Here is a 6,000-nt window from a genome sequence, read left to right as displayed (position 1 = left end):
GATAGTAAATAGTTATATTTCTGCCTCGACCAGAAGCCTAAATAATTTAGTGTTTGCCATAGGTTTATTCTACATTGTCTACTCTATTTTGCTCCACGTGTTGCTTTAGAATTACAAATCGGAAAATAAGTCGCAATTTTTAAGTGCTTTCTGCGTACTGTGATGTGTTAAAATCTCAGATCAGTTCTCTCACGTGGCACACAGCCCTCTTCCCTTAAGTGTCGAACCCACACCATTTATAGCCTCGCAGTAACCTACAATCTTATAATGAGATTTAACTTTGCCTCAACTGGACTTGTAGATGAGCAGTGCTCTAGTCCCGCTCCTCAACTCAACTCAACTCAACTCAACTATAAATGACTGGAAATAGTTATAAGGCGCTATCGCTCGCGTTATGACAGACAAAACAACCCTGCCATGTCTCTGTCTGTGCGGAATACATAAAGGCTCTGTCTTGAATTAATCACTCGCTCTTTAATGGATCTTTGAGGATAGCGCTTGACGCAGTGAGGAGCTGCAGCTCTTTGTATTCCGAGGCCAAGAGGAACCTTGTGTGTGTGTTTTTTTGTTTGTTTGCTGTTTGCAGTTTTTTTTTTTGTGCCCCCGTCCGATATCTACTGGCTCTTAGAAAATGTCAAGGGGATACATGGTGACATAGGGACCCCGGTTTGGTTACGGAGAGACTCTCGCTTCGCTCTGCGAAAAAGGTGAGTGAGAAATGCTTTAGAATGTCGCATCTACGTCGCTTCTAACGTTGGGTTTGTTGGCCGAGAAATGAAACGAGTGCAAGTGTAGGCTGAGACATGTAAGTTATACGTGTGGCTTTTGTACACCGGCGTATTTGCAACAAATGCCTCGGTGTGACTTGTCTAACTTATAAATGCATCGTCGAATGTGTTGAGTTTGACAGCGCGCCTTAACAGACTCGAAATGAACATGAATTCGCTTCGTTTTGCACTAAGGCGTGATTGTATATCGACGTTCAAATGTGCACGCGAGTTGTGAGCGCGTTTCTTTTGGAGTCATTTAGTATTCTGCATGGAATAATTTGACACATACTGACATGATGAGGTCATATATGGAATTCTAAGGTAAATTAACCAAGGAAACACTATGTTAGTTAATGGGTTGTTGAACTCTAAAGCGTCTCACTTGGAGATGTTACAGGACTGAATATCTCGTGCTTTCGCTAACATCTCCAGAATGTCGCCAAATGTTTCAGGACCTTGGACAGCAGATATGTTTAGTTTGCCGCTAGAGTTCGCCTTTAGCCATAAAAATGACAACTGATGGTCCCTTTCAGCCCTCAGTCGCTATTTTATTGAATCGCGTAAGTGCGATTTGTACATGGCAAATACGCTTATCGTAGCTAATCCTATCTGTTTACACCATCACAGCTCCGAAAGTTTCCCAGTCTAGTAGTGTTCATCTATTTCCAGAATGGTTATAACCATGAAAGAGTGCTGCTTAGGCTATATCTAAAATACAATTGGTTTACCAGTTGTGTGTAGAGTTGCTGTTGAGTGAAAAAGCCGTGCATGAGTTTCTCTCTGAGGACTGCACGTTAAGATTGCTAAATTAAGAAATCATTTGAAGCTAGTAGTCTAATAAATTATTCAGAGACATTATAATTGAGTTGAGATTGAATATATGACGCAGACATACTTTGGAGTAAGTCAGAATTCAAAGAATTATATGGAGTAGATTCTGTGATTTAATAAAACTTTGAGATCAAGAAAAAAAAAAACACTTTACAAACATACTCTGTTTAAAAAAAGTGCTGAAGGGGTTTAAAAGAAAAGACATGAACAATGACCAAACCTAATCTGTTTTATAGGACTGTATACTGAGGAGTATCAGTCCATATGCCTAGTTATCTGTGAATTGTAAGTGTCGCATGCTTTAAACTGTGAAATATGTGCATCCAATTGGATATGCGTTTTATTCACCTTGGCTGACATAACTGTACAGTTACATGAACTTTGAGACTCACTCTCAGAAATATTCATATTAGGTCACCGAGTAACACAGTTCATAATATAAGAAAAGAGCTTAGTCCGGCATGCTACTGTCAGAGCAGTGTATTGTAAGAACTCGATCAGCAAACAGAGCAACGGCATCTCAGCTTGTAAGTAAAGCACCTTTCCCCTTTAAAAGACGCAAATGCATTTAGCAGGACAAACATCCACATTTGGCAGGCCAAAACTTTTGTTAAATTAAAGATTTTGTATTTTGAGATAAATGACTCTCCGAGTTCTCAAAACCCAAATATTAGGATTTTAATAGCTTTTTCAAATGTAAAGTGCAAATGAACTAAATAATTTTGGTCTTTCAGAGCTGTTTTATTTTGACTATAACAGGTTGCATATCCTGCAAAGTATGTTGTAGCCTAAAATAATCAATGTTTTTCAACTGAAGGAGGCTTTTTAAACCAGGGAACCCTTATCCAGATTTTGAGCCAGAAAAAAATTTTTTTTTCTTGTAACAATATATATATATATATATATTATAACTGTCATTAAGAAAAAAATACTTAAGTTAGAAAGTTAGAAATAGTCAATAGCTCTAAATGCCATGGACATGTAAGTTTTATATGTGTCAAATATCTTACCTAAAGACCGTCTGGAGTACATTCAGGGTACCCAATTGAAAACCCTGTGTCGGAATGATTATTATTATTATTATTATTATTTTGGATCTTAGTGCATGTTGGTATCATTGCTGAAATATCATTGACTACAACATAGATGACCGATGGTGAATCGCACTCTTTAGGCTACATCAGACACACTGAGAATCTCCACCCTCACTTTAATTCATTGGTAAAGGGCAAATCTAAATCATTCTGGATCTAAAAATCAAATCTACATAAGTCGTCAGGAGGAATTCCTCAAGAGCGGCGCCTAACCATAACATAACGTTCAACAATGAGTTGCGTTGTTCAAAAAAACAAAAACATAATTTGCTAGATGTGTGCATCTGCCCCCCCCCCCCACACACACTCTCCATCTCTCTCTCTCTCTCTCTCTCTCTCTCCCTCCATCTCTCTTATCTTGATTATGCAGCTTGAAGATTGAGTCAGCTGTTTTGTATGCAAGGTGTCTGAGCCAGGCTCTTTGTGGAGGAGAGAGCAATCGTGCCGCGGATACAGAGAAAGAGAGAGAGAGAGAGAGATGGATAGACAGACAGATAGACAGAGTGAGCGGAAGATGGCAAGATGGGAGTGAAAAAACGGTATGTCTATATGTGCAGTGTTGGATTAGCACTCTCATATTAATATCATATTATCTAGCTTTATAAAAAGCATCCTTTATGCCTGCAGCACTCACATATGGCATAACGAATGATAAATTATGTAGCCACCCCAATGTGCTCACTTAATACATAGAGTCATAAAACACAAGTGCAATTGTTGGTGATATGTGAGGTAGAAGGCTTTTACAGCCCCACTGAGTGTTGATAATGGATAAAGACAGTTCTGAACCGATCATTCTGAGAGATGAGCGCCGTGATCCAGAGTACAGAGGAGAATAAAAGAGAATATTTACATAGGTGAGGCAGAAGCAGACATTTATAGCAATCAAAACTATGAGATATTTGAAATTATAGCTTCATTATTATAATGTCGGTTTGTTTCTGTGTCTATTAGCTGCGGTACAAATGGAGTATTGTAAGTTAATAAAATAACTACTGAAATAGTTCCCTTGCTTTGGCTGTTAAGATGTTAATAACTAGAATATAACAAGTATCATAACTCTTAATCAGAACTGTTTCACTTTTTCAAGTTTGGGGTTGGAAAGATTTTATGTTATTTAAAAAGTCCCTTATGCTCACCAGTGCTGCATTTATTTGATCAAAAATACAGTTAAAATAGTAATATTGTGAAATATTATTACTTAAAAAAAATGTTTTCTTTGTTAATATATAACATTTAATATATTCCTGTAAAGCTGAATTTCCAATGGCTATTACTCCAGTGTCACATGATTCATCATTCTAATATGCTGATTTGCGGCTCAAGAAACATTCATTATTATCAATGTGAAAACAGTTGCGGTGCTTAATATTTTTGTGCAATCCAGCATCATACATTTTTTTTCATGATTCTTTGATGAATAGAACGTTTAAAAGAACAGTATTTATTTGAAATAGAAATCTTTTGTATTATTATAAAACTATCCACTGTCACTTTTTATCACTTTAATGTATCATTGCTGAATAAAAGTGTATATAATATATATATACAGATATAGTGATATATATATATATATATACTAGATCTCCTACACTGCTGATGTTGATTATTGCTGCTGCTGCAGAGCATAAATGGACTTGCTACTTTTAATAGATACACGGATTGTGAGCATGTAATATATGCTGCTGCTGCATAAATAAACACATAAATCCCATAGTAGATCTAGGCAGGTGGAGCTGGGGGAGGTGGAGGGTTTCAGATGACCCCTGAAACCGCGCTACAAGACTAGCTTACGGCAAACAACGAACCAGACTATATAAAAGTTGAGCAAGCGATCTCATTGGCTGCAGATGAATTATTCCAGATTACTTTAAAGGGTTAGTTCGCCCATTTAAGACATGAAGTTGTATGCAATCCTTACCAGCACTACAGTGCATACACACTGACCCACTCTGTTGTCACCTCCCTGGTCAGAGTTCTGGCCGCTGGAAGTTTTTCAATAAAGTACTCCGGGTTATTTTCCGGGGTCACAAAACTGTGCGTTTTTACGTGAAAAAATGATTTGCGTTTCAAAGCTTGATTAATTTACCACACAAAAAACACGCCGGTCAAAATTCATACCTCAGTTTTAATCGGCACTATTTTCTATCCATTTCTATCAATCCGCGCTGCTGTCGACGTCAACAGTGCGCACGTTCCGATCAGCTGTTGATAGCGCGACTCGCTGACAACATGTCTGACTACGAAACTTCTGATGATGAAACCAATTTTAGCACAATGTCAGACGGATCAGATGATGAAAGTAATTTTAGCACAACGACAATGTTATTGATTGCAACACAAAACCTCAATTGTGTGTGTGTTCAATCAAATAGTTTTCTCAGCAAATTGTACCAATATCCCTATATACTGTTTTTATATTAGAATATATATATTTTATATTCACGTGTTTTATAATGGAGTCTAAACATCAGCTTGTTTACCGTACAGTTTAGATATGGGATCATAAAGTTAGTAAATAGAGCTTACCCGTGGTACTGGTACAGCAAAACTCTTTAATTTTCCTTTTCCTCCTTGGTTGGGGATGTAATCGTCTTCGCTGAAGTGAGCACCACACACACGAAAATCCTTTATTCTGGATATTTTAGCTCCCGCAGAGTAGCCGATAGCAACCAGCCAAATCAACAACACGCGCTTGCACCCCCTGCTGGTGAGATCGACTAACAGCAGATGGAGATTATGCTCGGTAAGCTGTCTCATAGTTATATTCGAAACAGGAATACGATGGAATCTGAACTTTGATCGCGGCACATCCTTGTGGTCACAGCCTGGGAATTTACAAGTTCGCACCATTGTTAATTTAATACTTTTTACGTCGTTGTAAATCATTTGTGTAAACACTATGGAACAGCTGATCGGAACGTGCGCACTGTTGACGTTGACAGCAGCGCGGATTGATAGAAATGGATAGAAAATAGTGCAGATTAAAACTGAGGTACATGAATTTTGACCGGCGTGTTTTTGTGTGGTAAATTAATCAAGCTTTGAAACGCAAATAATTTTTTCACGTAAAAACGCACAGTTTTGTGGCCCCGGAAAATAACCGGGAGTACTTTATTGAAAAACTTCCATCGGCCAGAACTCTGACCAGGGAGGTGACAACAGAGTGGGTCAGTGTGTATGCACTGTAGTGCTGGTAAGGATTGCATACAACTTCATGTCTTAAATGGGCGAACTAACCCTTTAAGACATAAAACATGCATCTGATTAATTTTAGACATGCATGCTTTATTCATAAGATACCA

The 6,000-nt window shown here is 37.9% G+C and overlaps 1 protein-coding gene across 1 annotated transcript in view; it reads left to right on the top strand.

Moving 5' to 3' along the window:
* Positions 1-228: 228 nt before the first annotated feature.
* elfn1a (extracellular leucine-rich repeat and fibronectin type III domain containing 1a) overlaps positions 229-6,000 on the top strand; it is a 160,965-nt gene continuing 155,193 nt past the window's right edge. The window contains exon 1 of the mRNA XM_056261674.1: positions 229-707. The gene's annotated coding sequence lies outside the window, so the exon portion shown is untranslated. The remainder of the gene's footprint in view (positions 708-6,000) is intronic.

The sequence above is a fragment of the Rhinichthys klamathensis genome, unplaced genomic scaffold (genome assembly GCF_029890125.1).
Source record: "Rhinichthys klamathensis goyatoka isolate OS25496 unplaced genomic scaffold, OSU_Roscu_1.1 h1tg000184l_1, whole genome shotgun sequence".
Lineage (NCBI taxonomy): Eukaryota > Metazoa > Chordata > Actinopteri > Cypriniformes > Leuciscidae > Rhinichthys > Rhinichthys klamathensis.
Note: the sequence above shows the minus strand (reverse complement) of the source record. Positions and strands in the feature narration are given on the sequence as shown.